Here is a 20,455-nt window from a genome sequence, read left to right on the forward strand (position 1 = left end):
TAAATGTTAAGAATTAAGAAAGGTTTTGCTGGTAGAAGTTTGTTTGACACTATCGCCGTTATCGCTGGTCGCATGTTCATCTCCTTTACTGCCAAGACCTTGGAAAGTAAGGCTATGAGCGCTGCCACCTATGCAGCCATGATAGGAGTTGAAAAGGTGGTAGCCAAAGTCGTCAAACATGACGTTGACAAAGTGAACCGCCCTCGAAAACCCAGTGTCCAACGCAGCAAGCCCAATCAACAGCTCAGTGTTAAACGCAGTAAGCCCCACAACCAAACCCAGTTAAACAATCTCATCTCTGGTCGAGGAATCGCTACCATTCACGACTTCCTCCAAAGCTATAAATAAATACATAATGTTTGACATCCTTACAATCACAGAAGGGTTGACCTTCGATGAAAGTCTTCAAAAATATTAATACCAGGTTCACGAATTCGAACCTTAACCCGGCGCCCAACTTACCTACTCTGGAGCGGAGATCCGCATCAACATTGCAGGACCTGTTCCTCCACCCAACCGAGCGTTATCTCTTGGTAGAAGGGCGACTTCAAAATTAAGCACGACGGCACTGCATATGCAGACGTTAATCTCATTCACAATGGTATCATGTATCTCTTCAAAGCAATCTGTTATCGACTTTCCGGCCAGCAGATTGAACACATTAACGACCCCGGCATCGCCACTACTATGCTGGGAATGTTAACCTTCCCCGACGACTTCTCTAAATCGTAGGGTCTCAACCAACTGTGGCATAAGGATTCTTCCACCAATGCCGAGGCTGAGAACACTGGATTTGCAGCCTGCCATGGATACATTATCACCAAGCCCACCAACAAAGGATCGTACTTGTTTGCCATCCCCCTGAAACGTATTTTGGGATGATTACAACAAAATAGTGTACGGGTTCAGGCACGAACACCCACTCGTTCGCAATTCAGATGCAAATACCATTCTTAGGGCAGCCGCCGTCAATAACGTGGCAAACATAATCCTGATTAAGATCTCTTGGTTCCTCCCCCACGTCACTCTTGCAGACGAAAACAACATGCAACTGTAAAAAAACATCCAGAATTAATCCAAGATCCACTGTGGATTTCGCATGAGACAGTGCGATTTCATAGCCATTCCCAAGCCTCACAGTTTAACTGCCGCCTAGCTGCCAATAGTGGTCACGAAAAACCTAGATATATCATCAATGCCTTCCCAATTAAACCGACAGAGATAATGATAAAACCCACAATGCTACCGTGTTCAACCACTGTCGATTGCAAAATATCCATGTCACCCTTAAAGCTGAACGCTACTCAGCCGTCGACTTGAATGCCGGTTCTTCACAAAACAAGGTCGCCAGAGTGTTCAAGGAGGCAATAGACTTCAGAAAGAAATTCTACAATATTGACACCCTCCTCAGTAACGGAGGTGTCAACCCCTCTGATTTCATTGACCTATAGCCGCTGTTCGTCATCGATGTAAGTCATCAGTCCGAGTGGACCACCAGATTCGAGCGGAATTCAAGCGTAATGTTGCCGCCAACAAGCAACAAGCATTTGCACTTGCAATCTCCGTAGGAGTCCTCCAGTTCGAATCGGACGGTCATACGTTGAACGTCGTGTTTTAATAAATAAATGGACACCACACTGTTGCAGCAAATCATCGACAACACAGACTCAAAAAGATGGTTTTCATCCTTGTCTCTGGAAACGATAGTCGCATTCTTACCCGGTTCACCCCCTCCCCTAACTACAATTTATGGAATAGAACACCATATTGGAATTTAAGCGACAACTCAAACATTTGATCGGGCAACAAATGGTTACAAAGAGGGTCAATGTATTGTTAGTATCAGAAGCATCAACAGCATCCTGGTGAACAGTGGCATCACCAATGGAAGCTACGTAAACGGCACCCAACAGTCCACTATCTACAGCTTTTCCCTCGCAATCGATCCCGGGGTAAAGATCATTCAAACACAACAAAAACATGGCGTACTTACCCGTGACCTTGACAACCATCAATCGCATGCAGACATACCTCACCGATCAAGACGGCAATCATATCAATCTCCGCAGTGAACATCTCACCATCCGCTTTCATCTTCGTGAGGTATGAATGAATAGTCTATCAAAATACGGTTTGAACTTGATAAAAGGTCAAGCTAATAAATTACAGAGAGCAGCCCTGTCACCATTCGTTTATCCCACACAAACCTGCAAGGTGAACACGCGACAGATCGAAAAGATCACCAAGCTCCTACAAAAAGGTTCTAGTGGTATGTCTCTTATAATAAGCACTACCCAATTGAAGAAAAACATTCAAAAAGAAAGTGGATTCCTATCCATGTTAGCGGGAAGGGCAATGCGAGCCCTTCCTATGTTGGCGAACACAATTATGCCAGCATGAGATGTTGGAGCCCTAAGTTGCCTGTGTGAATTAGCCGCCAACAATACATTTGGACCTGGATTTTACATCAAAAGGGGTGGTTGTGTGAGCTGTGTGAAGGTGCGTGGTAAAGGTCTGTTTATCTTTCCCCGCCAGGCTAACTTCAACCTATGGTGACAGTTTGTACCTGAAACAAGGTCCTCGATTCTACTAGGGATTCTGGTCTAATCTGATCTGGAGCAAACAGTCCGTTCAAGAACATTCCCCTTTTAATACAATCTCTCTCTATATATATATAGAATCTATGGTTTGATTGAATATAATGGACATTGAAAGACCAGTGGGGTCTCAACCCCATTTAAGCGGCCTCAGGTAAGTTTTCGCTATATATTTTGAATATCCAACTGGCACTTTGGGCGCTCCGTAAACATAGAAGACAGGAAGTGTACCCAAATTCATTTTTGTCACGTATGTGTCTACCTATTGACTAAATATCTGCATAATATAAGAAAGATTGAGAGATCAGGGGGCTCTCACCATTACCCTGTGCCCTTTGTCCTAACATTTTGACATTTTTTAGCTGAAAAGTGACAATCTAAGCCCTCCATAGATATTGAAGATGACGTTTTTTCTGGAAAATTCTTCTTTTACAACCTTTATATATACAGAGTCAATGATTTGGTTGAATTTTATGGACATTGAAAGACCAGTGGGGTCTCAGCCTCATTTAAGCAGTCTCGGGTAGGTTTTCGCTATATATTTTGAATATCCAACTGGCACTTTGGGCGCTCCGTAAACATGGAAGACAGGAAGTGTACCCAAATTCATTTTGTCACGTTGGTATCTACCTATTGACTTAATATCTACATAATATTAGAAAGATTGAGAGATCAGGGGGGCTCTCACCATTACCCTGTGCCCTTTGTCCTAACATTTTGACATTTTTTTAGCTGAAAAGTGACAATCTAAGCCCTCCGTAGAAATTGAAGAGGACATTTTTCTGGAAAATCCTTCCGTTACAACCTTAATATATACAGATTCAATGATTTTATTGAATTTTATGGACATTGAAAGATTAGGGGGGTCTCAACCTCATTTAAGCGGTATCGGGTAGGTTTTCGCTATATATTTTGAATATCCAACTGGCCCTTTGTGCGCTCCGTAAACATGGAAGACAGGAAGTGTACACAAATTCATTTTTGTCACGTTGGTATCTACATATTGACTAAATATCTACCTAATATTTTAAAGATTGAGGGATCAGGGGGCTTTCATCATTACCCTGTGCCCTTTGTCCTAACATTTTGACATTTTTTAGCTAAAAAGTGACAATCTAAGCCCTCCGTAGATATTGAAGGTGACGTTTTTCTGGAAAATCCTTCTATTACAATCTTCATATATACAGAGTCAATGACTTGGTGGAATATAATGGAGATTGAAAGACCAGGGGGTCTCAACCTCATATAAGCGGTCTCGAGTAGGTTTTCGCTATATATTTTGAATATCCAACTGGCACTTTGGGCGCTCCGTAAACATGGAAGACAGGAATTGTGCCCAAATTCATTTTTGTCGCGTTTGTATCTACCTATTGACTAAATATCTACATAATATTAGAAAGATTGAGAGATCAGAGGGCTCTCACCATTACCCTGTGCCTTTTGTTTTAACATTTTGACATTTTTTAGCTGAAAAGTGACAATCTAAGCCCTCCGTAGATATTGAAGATGACAATATTCTGGGAAATCCTTCTAATACAACCTTTATATATACAGAGTCTATGATTTAATTAAATTTTATGGACATTGAAAGACCAGGGGGGTCTCACACTCATTTAAGCGGTCTCGGGTAGGTTTTCGCTATATATTTTGAATATCCAACTGGCACTTTGGGCGCTCCGTAAACATTGAAGACAGGAAGTGTACCCAAATTCATTTTGTCACGTTGGTATCTACCTATTGACTTAATATCTACATAATATTAGAAAGATTGAGAGATCAGGGGGCTCTCACCATTACCCTGTGCCCTTTGTCCTAACATTTTGACATTTTTTTAGCTGAAAAGTGACAATCTAAGCCCTCCGTAGAAATTGAAGATGACATTTTTCTGGAAAATCCTTCCGTTACAACCTTAATATATACAGATTCAATGATTTTATTGAATTTTATGGACATTGAAAGATTAGGGGGGTCTCAACCTCATTTAAGCGGTATCGGGTAGGTTTTCGCTATATATTTTGAATATCCAACTGGCCCTTTGTGCGCTCCGTAAACATGGAAGACAGGAAGTGTACACAAATTCATTTTTGTCACGTTGGTATCTACATATTGACTAAATATCTACCTAATATTTTAAAGATTGAGGGATCAGGGGGCTTTCATCATTACCCTGTGCCCTTTGTCCTAACATTTTGACATTTTTTAGCTAAAAAGTGACAATCTAAGCCCTCCGTAGATATTGAAGGTGACGTTTTTCTGGAAAATCCTTCTATTACAATCTTCATATATACAGAGTCAATGACTTGGTGGAATATAATGGACATTGAAAGACCAGTGGGGTCTCAGCCTCATTTAAGCGGTCTCGAGTAGGTTTTCGCTATATATTTTGAATATCCAACTGGCACTTTGGGCGCTCCGTAAACATGGAAGACAGGAATTGTGCCCAAATTCATTTTTGTCGCGTTTGTATCTACCTATTGACTAAATATCTACATAATATTAGAAAGATTGAGAGATCAGAGGGCTCTCACCATTACCCTGTGCCTTTTGTTTTAACATTTTGACATTTTTTAGCTGAAAAGTGACAATCTAAGCCCTCCGTAGATATTGAAGATGACAATATTCTGGGAAATCCTTCTAATACAACCTTTATATATACAGAGTCTATGATTTAATTAAATTTTATGGACATTGAAAGACCAGGGGGGTCTCACACTCATTTAAGCGGTCTCGGGTAGGTTTTCGCTATATATTTTGAATATCCAACTGGCACTTTGGGCGCTCCGTAAACATTGAAGACAGGAAGTGTACCCAAATTCATTTTGTCACGTTGGTATCTACCTATTGACTTAATATCTACATAATATTAGAAAGATTGAGAGATCAGGGGGCTCTCACCATTACCCTGTGCCCTTTGTCCTAACATTTTGACATTTTTTTAGCTGAAAAGTGACAATCTAAGCCCTCCGTAGAAATTGAAGATGACATTTTTCTGGAAAATCCTTCCGTTACAACCTTAATATATACAGATTCAATGATTTTATTGAATTTTATGGACATTGAAAGATTAGGGGGGTCTCAACCTCATTTAAGCGGTATCGGGTAGGTTTTCGCTATATATTTTGAATATCCAACTGGCCCTTTGTGCGCTCCGTAAACATGGAAGACAGGAAGTGTACACAAATTCATTTTTGTCACGTTGGTATCTACATATTGACTAAATATCTACCTAATATTTTAAAGATTGAGGGATCAGGGGGCTTTCATCATTACCCTGTGCCCTTTGTCCTAACATTTTGACATTTTTTAGCTAAAAAGTGACAATCTAAGCCCTCCGTAGATATTGAAGGTGACGTTTTTCTGGAAAATCCTTCTATTACAATCTTCATATATACAGAGTCAATGACTTGGTGGAATATAATGGACATTGAAAGACCAGTGGGGTCTCAGCCTCATTTAAGCAGTCTCGGGTAGGTTTTCGCTATATATTTTGAATATCCAACTGGCACTTTGGGCGCTCCGTAAACATGGAAGACAGGAAGTGCACCCAAATTCATTTTGTCACGTTGGTATCTACCTATTAACTTAATATCTACATAATATTAGAAAGATTGAGAGATCAGGGGGCTCTCACCATTACCCTGTGCCCTTTGTCCTAACATTTTGACATTTTTTTAGCTGAAAAGTGACAATCTAAGCCCTCCGTAGAAATTGAAGAGGACATTTTTCTGGAAAATCCTTCCGTTACAACCTTAATATATACAGATTCAATGATTTTATTGAATTTTATGGACATTGAAAGATTAGGGGGGTCTCAACCTCATTTAAGCGGTATCGGGTAGGTTTTCGCTATATATTTTGAATATCCAACTGGCCCTTTGTGCGCTCCGTAAACATGGAAGACAGGAAGTGTACACAAATTCATTTTTGTCACGTTGGTATCTACATATTGACTAAATATCTACCTAATATTTTAAAGATTGAGGGATCAGGGGGCTTTCATCATTACCCTGTGCCCTTTGTCCTAACATTTTGACATTTTTTAGCTAAAAAGTGACAATCTAAGCCCTCCGTAGATATTGAAGGTGACGTTTTTCTGGAAAATCCTTCTATTACAATCTTCATATATACAGAGTCAATGACTTGGTGGAATATAATGGAGATTGAAAGACCAGGGGGTCTCAACCTCATATAAGCGGTCTCGAGTAGGTTTTCGCTATATATTTTGAATATCCAACTGGCACTTTGGGCGCTCCGTAAACATGGAAGACAGGAATTGTGCCCAAATTCATTTTTGTCGCGTTTGTATCTACCTATTGACTAAATATCTACATAATATTAGAAAGATTGAGAGATCAGAGGGCTCTCACCATTACCCTGTGCCTTTTGTTTTAACATTTTGACATTTTTTAGCTGAAAAGTGACAATCTAAGCCCTCCGTAGATATTGAAGATGACAATATTCTGGGAAATCCTTCTAATACAACCTTTATATATACAGAGTCTATGATTTAATTAAATTTTATGGACATTGAAAGACCAGGGGGGTCTCACACTCATTTAAGCGGTCTCGGGTAGGTTTTCGCTATATATTTTGAATATCCAACTGGCACTTTGGGCGCTCCGTAAACATTGAAGACAGGAAGTGTACCCAAATTCATTTTGTCACGTTGGTATCTACCTATTGACTTAATATCTACATAATATTAGAAAGATTGAGAGATCAGGGGGCTCTCACCATTACCCTGTGCCCTTTGTCCTAACATTTTGACATTTTTTTAGCTGAAAAGTGACAATCTAAGCCCTCCGTAGAAATTGAAGATGACATTTTTCTGGAAAATCCTTCCGTTACAACCTTAATATATACAGATTCAATGATTTTATTGAATTTTATGGACATTGAAAGATTAGGGGGGTCTCAACCTCATTTAAGCGGTATCGGGTAGGTTTTCGCTATATATTTTGAATATCCAACTGGCCCTTTGTGCGCTCCGTAAACATGGAAGACAGGAAGTGTACACAAATTCATTTTTGTCACGTTGGTATCTACATATTGACTAAATATCTACCTAATATTTTAAAGATTGAGGGATCAGGGGGCTTTCATCATTACCCTGTGCCCTTTGTCCTAACATTTTGACATTTTTTAGCTAAAAAGTGACAATCTAAGCCCTCCGTAGATATTGAAGGTGACGTTTTTCTGGAAAATCCTTCTATTACAATCTTCATATATACAGAGTCAATGACTTGGTGGAATATAATGGACATTGAAAGACCAGTGGGGTCTCAGCCTCATTTAAGCAGTCTCGGGTAGGTTTTCGCTATATATTTTGAATATCCAACTGGCACTTTGGGCGCTCCGTAAACATGGAAGACAGGAAGTGCACCCAAATTCATTTTGTCACGTTGGTATCTACCTATTAACTTAATATCTACATAATATTAGAAAGATTGAGAGATCAGGGGGCTCTCACCATTACCCTGTGCCCTTTGTCCTAACATTTTGACATTTTTTTAGCTGAAAAGTGACAATCTAAGCCCTCCGTAGAAATTGAAGAGGACATTTTTCTGGAAAATCCTTCCGTTACAACCTTAATATATACAGATTCAATGATTTTATTGAATTTTATGGACATTGAAAGATTAGGGGGGTCTCAACCTCATTTAAGCGGTATCGGGTAGGTTTTCGCTATATATTTTGAATATCCAACTGGCCCTTTGTGCGCTCCGTAAACATGGAAGACAGGAAGTGTACACAAATTCATTTTTGTCACGTTGGTATCTACATATTGACTAAATATCTACCTAATATTTTAAAGATTGAGGGATCAGGGGGCTTTCATCATTACCCTGTGCCCTTTGTCCTAACATTTTGACATTTTTTAGCTAAAAAGTGACAATCTAAGCCCTCCGTAGATATTGAAGGTGACGTTTTTCTGGAAAATCCTTCTATTACAATCTTCATATATACAGAGTCAATGACTTGGTGGAATATAATGGACATTGAAAGACCAGGGGGTCTCAACCTCATATAAGCGGTCTCGAGTAGGTTTTCGCTATATATTTTGAATATCCAACTGGCACTTTGGGCGCTCCGTAAACATGGAAGACAGGAATTGTGCCCAAATTCATTTTTGTCGCGTTTGTATCTACCTATTGACTAAATATCTACATAATATTAGAAAGATTGAGAGATCAGAGGGCTCTCACCATTACCCTGTGCCCTTTGTTTTAACATTTTGACATTTTTTAGCTGAAAAGTGACAATCTAAGCCCTCCGTAGATATTGAAGATGACAATATTCTGGGAAATCCTTCTAATACAACCTTTATATATACAGAGTCTATGATTTAATTAAATTTTATGGACATTGAAAGACCAGGGGGGTCTCACACTCATTTAAGCGGTCTCGGGTAGGTTTTCGCTATATATTTTGAATATCCAACTGGCACTTTGGGCGCTCCGTAAACATTGAAGACAGGAAGTGTACCCAAATTCATTTTGTCACGTTGGTATCTACCTATTGACTTAATATCTACATAATATTAGAAAGATTGAGAGATCAGGGGGCTCTCACCATTACCCTGTGCCCTTTGTCCTAACATTTTGACATTTTTTTAGCTGAAAAGTGACAATCTAAGCCCTCCGTAGAAATTGAAGATGACATTTTTCTGGAAAATCCTTCCGTTACAACCTTAATATATACAGATTCAATGATTTTATTGAATTTTATGGACATTGAAAGATTAGGGGGGTCTCAACCTCATTTAAGCGGTATCGGGTAGGTTTTCGCTATATATTTTGAATATCCAACTGGCCCTTTGTGCGCTCCGTAAACATGGAAGACAGGAAGTGTACACAAATTCATTTTTGTCACGTTGGTATCTACATATTGACTAAATATCTACCTAATATTTTAAAGATTGAGGGATCAGGGGGCTTTCATCATTACCCTGTGCCCTTTGTCCTAACATTTTGACATTTTTTAGCTAAAAAGTGACAATCTAAGCCCTCCGTAGATATTGAAGGTGACGTTTTTCTGGAAAATCCTTCTATTACAATCTTCATATATACAGAGTCAATGACTTGGTGGAATATAATGGACATTGAAAGACCAGGGGGTCTCAACCTCATATAAGCGGTCTCGAGTAGGTTTTCGCTATATATTTTGAATATCCAACTGGCACTTTGGGCGCTCCGTAAACATGGAAGACAGGAATTGTGCCCAAATTCATTTTTGTCGCGTTTGTATCTACCTATTGACTAAATATCTACATAATATTAGAAAGATTGAGAGATCAGAGGGCTCTCACCATTACCCTGTGCCCTTTGTTTTAACATTTTGACATTTTTTAGCTGAAAAGTGACAATCTAAGCCCTCCGTAGATATTGAAGATGACAATATTCTGGGAAATCCTTCTAATACAACCTTTATATATACAGAGTCTATGATTTAATTAAATTTTATGGACATTGAAAGACCAGGGGGGTCTCACACTCATTTAAGCGGTCTCGGGTAGGTTTTCGCTATATATTTTGAATATCCAACTGGTACTTTGGACGCTCCGTAAACATGGAAGACAGGAAGTGTACCCAAATTCATTTTTGTCGCGTTTGTATCTACCTATTGACTAAATATCTACCTAATATTAGAAAGATTGAGAGATCAGAGGGCTCTCACCATTACCCTATGCCCTTTGTCCTAACATTTTGACATTTTTTAGCTGAAAAGTGACAATCTAAGCCCTCCGTAGATATTGAAGGTGACGTTTTTCTGGAAAATCCTTCTATTACAATCTTCATATATACAGAGTCAATGACTTGGTGGAATATAATGGACATTGAAAGACCAGGGGGTCTCAACCTCATATAAGCGGTCTCGAGTAGGTTTTCGCTATATATTTTGAATATCCAACTGGCACTTTGGGCGCTCCGTAAACATGGAAGACAGGAATTGTGCCCAAATTCATTTTTGTCGCGTTTGTATCTACCTATTGACTAAATATCTACATAATATTAGAAAGATTGAGAGATCAGGGGGCTCTCACCATTACCCTGTGCCCTTTGTTTTAACATTTTGACATTTTTTAGCTGAAAAGTGACAATCTAAGCCCTCCGTAGATATTGAAGATGACAATATTCTGGGAAATCCTTCTAATACAACCTTTATATATACAGAGTCTATGATTTAATTAAATTTTATGGACATTGAAAGACCAGGGGGGTCTCACACTCATTTAAGCGGTCTCGGGTAGGTTTTCGCTATATATTTTGAATATCCAACTGGTACTTTGGACGCTCCGTAAACATGGAAGACAGGAAGTGTACCCAAATTCATTTTTGTCACGTTTGTATCTACCTATTGACTAAATATCTACCTAATATTAGAAAGATTGAGAGATCAGAGGGCTCTCACCATTACCCTGTGCCCTTTGTCCTAACATTTTGACATTTTTTAGCTGAAAGTGACAATCTAAGCCCTTCGTAGATATTGAAGATGACGTTTTTCTGAAAAATCCTTCTGTTACAACCTTTATATATACACAGGTAATGATTTGATTAAATATTATGCACATTGAAAGACCAGAGGGGTCTCAACCACATTTAAGCGGTCTCGGGTAGGTTTTCGCTATATATTTTGAATATCCAACTGGCACTTTGGGCGCTCCGTAAACATGGAAGACAGGAAGAGTACCCAAATTCATTTTTGTCACGTTTGTATGTACCTATTGACTAGATGTCTGCATAATATTAGAAAGATTGAGAGATCAGGGGGCTCTCATCATTACCCTGTGCCCTTTGTCCTAACAGTTTGACATTTTTTAACTGAAAAGTGACAATCTAAGCCCTCCGTAGGTATTGAAGATGACGTTTTTCTGAAAAATCAATCTATTACAACCTTTATATATACAGAGTCAATGATTTGGTTGAATTTTATGGACATTAAAAGACCAGGGGGGTCTCAACCTCATTTAAGCGGTCTCAGGTAGGTTTTCACTGTATATTTTGAATATCCAACTGGCCCTTTGGGCGCTCCGTAAACATGGAAGACAGGAAGAGAACCCAAATTCATTTTTGTCACGTTTGTATGTACCTATTGACTAAATGTCTGCATAATATTAGAAAGATTGAGAGATCAGCGGGCTCTCACCATTACCCTGTGCCCTTTGTCCTAACATTTTGACATTTTTTAGCTGAAATGTGACAATCTAAGCCCTCCGTAGATATTGAAGATGACGTATTTCTGGAAAATCCTTCTATTACAACCTTTATATATACAGAGTCAATGATTTGGTTGAATATTATGGACATTGAAAGACCAGGGGGGTCTAAACCTCATATAAGCGGTCTCGGGTAGGTTTTCGGTATATATTTTGAATATCCAACTGGCACTTTGGGCGCTTCGTAAACATGGAAGACAGGAAGTGGACCCTAATTCATTTTTGTCGCGTTTGTATCTACCTATTGACTAAATATCTACATAATATTAAAAAGATTGAGAGATTAGAGGGCTCTCATCATTACCCTGTGCCCTTTGTTTTAACATTTTGACATTTTTTAGCTGAAAAGTGACAATCTAAGCCCTCCGTATATATTGAAGATGACGTTTTTTCTGGAAAATCCTTCTATTACAACCTTTATATATATACAGAGTCAATGATTTGGTGGAATATAATGGACATTGCAAGACCAGGGGGTCTCAACCTCATTTAAGCAGTCTCGGGTAGTTTTTCGTCATATATTTTGAATATCCAACTGGCACTTTGGGCGCTCAGTAAACATGGAAGACAGGAAGTGTACCCTAATTCATTTTTGTCACGTTTGTATCTACCTATTGACTAAATATCTGCATAATATTAGAAAGTTTGAGAGATCAGGGGGCTCTCACCATTACCCTGTGCCCTTTGTCCTAACATTTTGACATTTTTTAGCTGAAAAGTGACAATCTCTTTCCTCCGTAGATATTGAAGATGACGTTTTTCTGGAAAATTCTTCTATTACAACCTTTATATATACAAAGTCAATGATTTGGTTGAATATTATGGACATTGAAAGACCAGGGGGTCTCAACCTCATATAAGCGGTCTCGAGTAGGTTTTCGCTATATATTTTGAATATCCAACTGGCACTTTGGGCGCTCCGTAAACATGGAAGACAGGAATTGTGCCCAAATTCATTTTTGTCGCGTTTGTATCTACCTATTGACTAAATATCTACATAATATTAGAAAGATTGAGAGATCAGAGGGCTCTCACCATTACCCTGTGCCCTTTGTTTTAACATTTTGACATTTTTTAGCTGAAAAGTGACAATCTAAGCCCTCCGTAGATATTGAAGGTGACGTTTTTCTGGAAAATCCTTCTATTACAATCTTCATATACACAGAGTCAATGACTTGGTGGAATATAATGGACATTGAAAGACCAGGGGGTCTCAACCTCATATAAGCGGTCTCGAGTAGGTTTTCGCTATATATTTTGAATATCCAACTGGCACTTTGGGCGCTCCGTAAACATGGAAGACAGGAATTGTGCCCAAATTCATTTTTGTCGCGTTTGTATCTACCTATTGACTAAATATCTACATAATATTAGAAAGATTGAGAGATCAGAGGGCTCTCACCATTACCCTGTGCCCTTTGTTTTAACATTTTGACATTTTTTAGCTGAAAAGTGACAATCTGAGCCCTCCGTAGATATTGAAGATGACGTTTTTCTGGAAAATCCTTCTATTACAACCCATTTACAGAGTCAATGATTTGGTTGAATATTATGGACATTGAAAGACCAGGGGGGGTCTCAACCTCATTTAAGCGATCTCGGGTAGGTTTTCGGTATATATTTTGAATATCCAACTGGACTTTGGGCGCTCAGTAAACATGGAAGACAGGAAGTGTACCCAAATTCATTTTTTGTCACGTTTGTATCTACCTATTGACTAAATATCTACATAATATTAGGCAGATTGAGAGATCAGAGGGCTCTCACCATTACACTGTGCCCTTTGTCCTAACATTTTGACATTTTTTAGCTGAAAAGTGACAATCTAAGCCCTCCGTAGATATTGAAGTTGACGTTTTTCTGGAAAATCCTTCTATTACAACCTATATATATACACAGTCAATGATTTGGTTGAATAATATGGACATTGAAAGACCAGGGGGGTCTTAACCTCATTTAAGCGGTCTCGGGTAGGCTTTCGCTATATATTATGAATATCCAACTGGCACATTGGGCGTTCAGTAAACATGGAAGACAAGAAGTGTACCCACATTCATTTTTGTCGCGTTTGTATCTACCTATTGACTAAATATCTGCATAATATTAGAAAGATTGAGAGATCAGGGGGCTCTCAACATTACCAGGTGCCCTTTGTCCTAACGTTCTGTCATTTGTTGGCTGAAAATTTGTTTTTTTGGCTTTCCGTATACTTGTATATTTACTATACTATATATAAAAATATTAATTTTCGCGAACCATTTAGGTCACGGAAATTCCAAAATATGGCATCAGTAAGGAGAGTTGTGCAAATAATGTGAATACACAGAACCCCTATCCAAATTATCTCTAGCCAAAAGTATTTATCTTTTTCTATTTTATATGTACTAACAATATTCAATTTTTCTATAATTTCGATTAAAATATTACAAAATCTGAGTAAAAATAGATCGAATGCCCCAAATAAACATTGTTTGATTGGTTGAAGTACTGTGGCGTCGATGCTTAGCATAATAAGCCTCGATGTAAAGCACACGCTTCACAGGAATAAGGAGAGTTTTACAAATAATGTTAATACACAGATCCTCCATCCTATTTATATTTTGCTGGAAATGTTGCAGTGTTCATCATTTCTGTTTTGATTCTGCTCACAACATTCCATTTTTTCTATAATTCCGATTTAAATATGTGGAACCCGCAATAAAAATAGATGGCCTCAATCACGTGGCCTCAATGGTTTAATAGCAACGCAAAAAAATCCATAATCATGTTGTACTTTGTTACCAGTCGGAACTACTCGGCCTTTCTGGTTGCACGAAGTGAATAGCCGAGTAGTTCCGACTGACGATGTTACATAAGCCAAATCACATACAGATCTTAGCGCTCAAATGTAATTCTTGGTGAAGTATACAGGTAACTTCGTTTACGAAAATTTATACACACTTTTTCATTAACATATTGCCAGACTTTTGCATATATCAAAGATCTGTATATCCCATTTATCTCAATACTATCTCCGATGACAGAAATGTCAACTCGACCTATTCGTGTCGAAAGTGAAAATCGCATCTATTTGATGAAATAATTTCTTCTTCAACGGTTCATGCATTATTTTTGTATTATTTGATAACCAATCACATTCACGTTGCATGTTTGCATGAAAATGGTTATGTATTAGTGAATTGTAAGGGCGATGCAACATGCGAGGTCAGTGCGCGATCACGTGACATTATTATTTGTAAACAAACATGCTCCCCGTGTAACACGTGTCTGAATTATTCTTTCAAAGTGTTATGAATCTTTCAATCACTATTTTATGATATATTTCTTTTTGTTTTTAGGTCTGCATATCAGTATAGTCCAAGAGAATTAGTAATAGTTCTGAGTTGTTTTTTTTTTCTTCATAGAATTAGAAGGTAAGTCTACATAAGTTATATTTAACTTAAGTCTAAAAAGATAACTCCACTTTCCCTCTGTATTTAAAACCGCTTACTAATTTAAACAGCATTTGCTCCCCTTGAACACTAATTTGCCCCTTCCCCGTCATTTCCCTTTAAATTTGCGCAAAAGTCATACTAAAGTCTTTTAGTCCATTTACATTAATGGCCTATTTGTGATTTTACCATCTTAACTGCAATTTTCATATTGAACACATTTAACCATTCAGTATGAGTTCCCACGTTTTTTGTCTTATATGAAGGATGTTAACTTTTAGTGCATTTCTTTTAGAACATATATGAAAATTAAAAAAATCCCACCGCGCTTCCTCAATGAAACTTTTACAGTGTGTTGTACTACTTTTGGGACAAATTATATCAAAATTAAAGAAAACTTCATTGTCTCTAACTCAAAATATGAACAATTTTATCTTTAGGGCGTCTTGAAATCTTTTGACAGCTTCCAAAGTCCTATATTTCAACCTTTTTCACCTGGACTAAATCACTACTTTCCTTTTAAATTCGGGACCCAAATTTCTTTACAGTGTAATTTCACCCCCCTACTTACAATTTGAGGCATTAAACATGGATAAATTAATTTGGAAGGGGTATTAAAATTAATGGCAAGTAACCCACTATTAACACTAGGGACTTTATTCGTGAACAACGAAAATCAAGGGACGACAATTGTGGTCTCGAACCATTTGTCTGTCTGGATTGTTAAAACCACAAAATCAGATAGTGATGAATATGCAAGTTTTCAACAATCCCGGAAAATAAGAAAAATACACCTTATCGCTATTTAATCCAATCTGGGAAAGACAGTCAAATGTACAACTCCCTGTTTGGGTCATGTGGCTAAAAATAGAGTTTTTTTAGTAGAGAGCTGAGGGAGTAAAAACTTAAGAAAGCGATCATCAAGAAACTTTAAGGGGGTGGCGGGTCTAAATCATTTATATAGGATTTCTCTATATTTTTCTATAAATGAACTTTATATTATAGTTAATAGAAAAATAAAATAAAAAAAGTGGGGTCACCCTTCATTTGCGCTCATAATCAGTCTTCCAAAGAAGCATACATTTATGTAAAAGTGTTTTTTTTTCTGTTGAAGTAATAGGAGAAATAAAGTTAATATCGAAATACATTGAAATAAAAAAAGAAATTTATTACAGAAATCGCTCAAATTTTCACAATAATTTAGTTTAAGTACAGCTTACATATGGAAATGATAACCAAACATGACATATAACCGACAAATCTGACAGGAAGTGCAAAAAAGCAGGAAACAGACATATATTTTTTTTGGCCTAAAAGTCGTCTGGGGCCAACACAAATTTATTGTTTTGAATGATTTTTGTACCATATGATAAAGTAACAACTACAAAAGGTAACAAATAAAATTTGTAATGAAAAACAAATGTTTATTTTTTTTCTGAAAATTTTGTACCCTCGAGGCTCCTTAATATAGTATGATCCACTTTTTTCGAAATTAAAATTGAAGTTTAAAGTTTTTACGGTAAGGGACGACATCAAAAGATCAATGTAAGATAAAAAACTTAATTCAAATAGTTTGGGGGTTGAACTGCTGCAAAATTTGGTTATCTGACATTGATTTTTATACATATCCATATGGGTCAATCAGTTTTTCCCAAATTAAGTTAAGAAGGGGGTAGGGGGGTCAGTGAAAAAACTATGTGAATTAAGTTTTTTATCCTTCATTGAACTTTTGGTGTCGTCCTTAAGTTAAAACAGGTCTCATAAAAAAGTATTGTGCATCAGTGTAAATTTCATGAATTCTTAAATCACATGTATATAAATCATGGACTATAATTCTTAATAGCAATATCTGTTAGCCATTTAGGGGTCTTTTGCATTTAAAGTTCAGATTAAGTGGGTTCATTTTGCGAAAAATGACCTCAATATAAAGGACAATATATATATAGACAATATATAGACTCAAAAAATGTTATATCAAACAGAAGACAAAAAAGGGAAAATATAGTGAATTTTGGAGAATTTATATTATTAAATGTACATGCATTTGAAATATTTAAGATCCATGGTGACCTAGCTACCAGTTTAGAAAACAGTGATTTAAATGCTAGTCTATTAGAGGGATATTTCATTTTCATTGGAAGTAGATATAGAATCTTATTTTATCATGAAGTCCAATTTGAAAATGACTTTGGGGGACGGTTGGGATCCCGCTAACATGTTTAACCCCGCCACATTATTTATGTATGTGCCTGTCCCAAGTCAGAAGCCTGTAATTCAGTGGTTGTCGTTTGTTTATGTGTTACATATTTTTTTTTACATATATAAGGCCGTTAGTTTTCTAGCTTGAATTGTTTTACATTGTCTTATCGGGGCCTTTTATAGCTGACTATATATGTGGTATGGGTTTTGCTCATTGTTGAAGGCCATAGGGTGACCTATAATTGTTAATGTTTGTGTCATTTTGGTCTTTTGTGGATAGTTGTCTCATTGGCAATCATACCACATCTTCTTTTTTATATTTGGGAATGAAGATGTAGTAAAGGCTGAATGCCAGTTTTAGTCTTATATATGTTCTTTAGTCTTACATGTATATAATTACATATATGTATGTGTACATATATCACTGATATAGTGGCAATGATAAATAGACACTGACAAGTCTTCAATGGTGGATCCAGAACTTTTCAGAGGGGGGGGGCAGTCATGCTTCAGTGAGTGATTCCCTATATAATCAACCAAATTTTTCCCATAAAAAAGGGGGGGGGGCCCTGGATCCACCTATGGTCTTACAGTAGATAACATTTTATAGTTATGAATATTTTTTCAGTTGACTAAAACTAGATGGAGGTGTGTGTTCTTATTTCCAACAGAAGGACACTAAACCTATATCAATATGTGCATGAAGCAAATTGATAGTTGCTAGATACTGAATGATTATACCACAAGAAAGTTTTAACCTGTGCATATATATACTTAAAATACGATAAAAAAATCATGTCTTTTTCAGGACTTCTGAATCCAACCATGTAGTATGGAATGTTCTTGAGATATGGTTTTGGTCGATGGATGATCACGAAGGACCTGTAGTACAAAGTATATCACTGGATTTAGCTCTTTGTCTAAGTGTATTATTAAATTACTTTGCTTTGAGCTCAGTTCATTGGTATGCAATTCTTTCTTTGTAAAATAAAGATTTGACAGACAACTCTCATGTACAAGGATTTGTCAAAGTAGTATCACCTCTTATGTACAATGTAAGTATTAGGGAGATAAAAGCATTCTATTTTAATTTGAACCAAACATATTATGTTTGTTCAATTATGTTAAAAAAATGATAAGCTCTATCTAGGCTTATCGATTTCTTAAACTATATTTCATTGTTCATGCCTGAAATTTTTATACAACCACAGAAATTTTTGCGGTCCTAAATAGGTATCCTGTCGTCGTTGTCCGAAGACAGATGGTTTCCATATAATAACTTAACTATAAGCAAAAAGAAATAAATAAAATTATAACACAATGTTTTTAACCACAAAAGGAAGCTTGGGATTGATTTTGGGGGTTATAGTCCATAAGGTTTAGGTTCCAAAGGTGCCCAAAACAAGCATTAATTTAGTGTCAGTACAAAAAGTTGTGTACAACATGTACAAGTATTTCAATTGCTCTGAAATTGTACCATAATGTTTAATACCATAAGTAGAAGGTTGGGATATATTTTAAGGGTTATTGGGGCAAACAGTCGAAGAATTGAGGGCCAAAAACAAGCATGTTTGTAGAGTCGAGACCACAAATTGTCCAGAATGGTTGTTGAATTACCTAAAACCAATGCTTTATGAAATCTATTTTGAAAATTAGAGTTGTCTTTCTCTGTCCAGAATAGTAGTTTAATCAACTTAAATTAATGCTTTATACAATATACAATGCAAAATTCACTTTACTACCAACTGATAAATTAAAGCAGTCTTTAATAACCATTCAGTGATTACAAGCACTTTGATTATCATTCTAGGGTTATGCCCTTTTACAAATGGAAACATTGAAGAATTATTTAGTCTTAACTTAAGTTTGTTTTAACTAAATCTAGTGAACCATACCAATAGTAAGCAAATACATATGAAAAAGATGTGGTATGCTTTCCAATGAGACAGTTCTCCACAAGAGACCAAATGACACAGAAGTTAACAACTATAGGACATAAACAATAAGCAAAGCCAATACCGCATAATCAGCTATAAAAGGCACCGAAATGACAATATAAAACAATTCAAACGAGAAAACTAATGGCCTTATTTATGTTAAAAAAAAAATAAACAAAAAACTTATATGTAACACATAAATAAACGACAATCACCGAGTTACAGGCTCCTTATAACATGTTCTCAAATCTAGATATCATCTCCCATATAGAAAAAAAACGTGTGGAAAAAATAATCTATTATGTGTTGCTCTCCTTGATACAAAATGTATCCAAAATCAAAGATGTAGAACATATTCTATCATAATCATTCGGTAACTAGTGTTATTACTGTCTCCTCTATGCCTGTCTTGAACATAAAAAAAAATATTAAATAAATAACAGTTCTTAGACTAATGCTCAGGTTGGTTGTCACCGTGCAACACAGTTAATAATATAAAAAAGATGGTGTGGTATGATTGCAAATGAGACAACTATCCACAAAAGACCAAAATGACACAAACATTAACAATTATAGGTCACCGTACGGCCTTCAACAATGAGCAAAGCCCATACCGCATATATAGTCAACTATAAAAGGCCCCGATAAGACAATGTAAAACAATTCAAGCGAGAAAACTAATGGCCTCATTTATGTAAAAAAATTAACCAAAAACAAATATGTAACACATAAACAAACGACAACCACTGAATTACATGCTCCTGACTTGGGACAGGCACATACAAAAATAATGTGGCAGGGTTAAACATGTTAGTGGGATCCCAATCCTCCCCCTAACCTGGGGCAGTGGTATAACAGTACAACATAAGAACAAACTATAAAAATCAGTTAAAAAACGCTTAACTCATCAGATAGACAAAAAAATAACACCATAAAGGAAAAACATAGTAGAACTCCTTTTGTCATAAGACACTGTCAAACATCCAAACATACTATCCACACTCATCTGTGTCCACACTTGTTATAGATCATAACAAATAAAACATGTTTAAATAAAAATAAATGTTTCAGCTT

Source organism: Mytilus trossulus, chromosome 2 (genome assembly GCF_036588685.1).
Source record: "Mytilus trossulus isolate FHL-02 chromosome 2, PNRI_Mtr1.1.1.hap1, whole genome shotgun sequence".
NCBI classification, from domain to species: domain Eukaryota; kingdom Metazoa; phylum Mollusca; class Bivalvia; order Mytilida; family Mytilidae; genus Mytilus; species Mytilus trossulus.